A 1,823-nucleotide genomic window follows, 5' to 3' on the forward strand; every position below is an offset into this window, starting at 1 on the left:
TTCCTTGCGGTACGCGGGCCTCTCACTGTTGTGGCCTCTCCTGTTGCAGAGCACAGGCTCCGGACGCGCAGGCTCAGCGGCCATGGCTCACGGGGCCAGCCGCTCCGCAGCATGTGGGATCTTCCCGGACCGGGGCACAAACCCACGTCCCCTGCATCGGCAGGCTGACTCTCAACCAGTGCGCCACCAGGGAAGCCCTGGGGCTGATATTTTATTCCTCCCACCTCCAAGACCAAGAACTGAAAGAGGAAATCCTTGGGGGTGCAGAACACTGAAGTGGCCCATGAGATAATAGCGAAGATGCTAAAAATAAGGACATTCATTTCCAGAAAGATAGATATAATCAAAGCAGGAAGCAAAGAAAATCCCCTTTTGATGGGTCACAGATTAGCAGTAAAGGCATTTAAAATTAAATGTGAGTTTTGGATTCAGTTACAAGGGACCTCCCCTTCCCACTCACTAACAGGTTGGTGAGGCTTATTCCATCAGAATAAAGAAACTAGAGCAGAGTATGGTCTGTCCTGGAACAGATCTGAAGCTGGAGCCTGGAGCCTGGAGCCTGGAGCCCTTCCCCAGAATCTGAACAAACATTGTTCCCTTCTTTCCCTACTCTGAGACCGACTCAAGGATAAAGTCCCCTGGGCTGATGTACCCTCTATACAATCACTTACAGGTTATATATACCACCTGTGAAAATAAAACACTGTCTGCTCAGCAGAGAGCTGACTGCTCCCCTCTGCTCCCCTCTGGTCTCATTCCAAGCAAAATGTGGTCCTTTCATGTCTCCCAGTTCTCTCATTTCAGGAAGCTTATAACAGCCAAGCTTGCAAAAAAAAAAAAAAAAAAACCCACCACAATTAAATTATTCAGCTGTCCCTGGAAGATGGTACTCTCTGAGCCCAGTCCTATGCAAGACTCACTTGGTATGCCTAGGTTACCCTAGGCAAGGGTGAACCCTTCAGCCTTAGGTGACCGTTTCTCATCCAGAGTCAAAGTGCCCACCCACTAGATCAGAACACCCAGTGATCCCCCCATGCCAGGCTGGCCAGCCCCACAAAGGGTTAATTCACTCAGAGAACTGCCGGCTACTTCCAACAGCTTCTGCTGCAAGCGAGAGGACAAATTGGGCAGAAGCCACAATTTTGATCGCATTACCTAAAACATTAGCATATTTTACCCTCACCCTGGGCAGTGAGAAGAAATCTCACTTGGCTTTGGAGTGTTGCTTAGGCGATCAAACACTGCAGAATGTGGGCAAACAAACGTGGTCATTCCTCAACACCCCTCCCCTCCCACCGGCCCTCTATCCCACAAGCTCATGTACACATCTCCTCGCAACTGGGATTCCAATACCCCTAGCCCATTTGCACAACTGAGAAGAATATCACTTACCGCGACACCAGAGGATTGCAGGGGGAATGGGTGAGCCAAATTCTTGCCAACTCCTCTCTTCCCTGCCGGGTGGGAAAATGCTAACTCCAGAAGACTTGGTTTGAAAGCTCAGCGGAGATGCCTGAAAGAAAATTGTTCATTTAACTCTCCTACTCTTCCTAAAATAAAATCGAAGCAACTGCACACACACACACACACACACACATACACACACACACACACACACACACACACACACACCAACTACCCCTAAATCATGCAGGTCCATGATGAAAAGAAATACCACTGCCAGAAGAGCAGGAAACTCAGACCACTCAGTGGACAAGGCACACAGTGGCTCCCTCAGACTGCACTCCACATGGATGAAGGTTTTTGCTCTGTGAATCCCTCTCTCTCTCTCTCTCTCTCTCTCTCTCTCTCTCTCTCTCTTC

At 49.3% G+C, this 1,823-nt stretch overlaps 1 protein-coding gene across 1 annotated transcript in view; it reads right to left on the minus strand.

Moving 5' to 3' along the window:
• The window catches only part of RPH3A (rabphilin 3A), a 282,501-nt gene that overhangs the window by 99,274 nt on the left and 181,404 nt on the right, over positions 1–1,823 (minus strand). Inside the window, exon 2 of the mRNA XM_007468580.1 lies at positions 1,393–1,513. The gene's annotated coding sequence lies outside the window, so the exon portion shown is untranslated. The remainder of the gene's footprint in view (positions 1–1,392; positions 1,514–1,823) is intronic.

This window comes from Lipotes vexillifer, unplaced genomic scaffold (assembly GCF_000442215.2).
Source record: "Lipotes vexillifer unplaced genomic scaffold, Lipotes_vexillifer_v1.1 scaffold573, whole genome shotgun sequence".
NCBI classification, from domain to species: domain Eukaryota; kingdom Metazoa; phylum Chordata; class Mammalia; order Artiodactyla; family Lipotidae; genus Lipotes; species Lipotes vexillifer.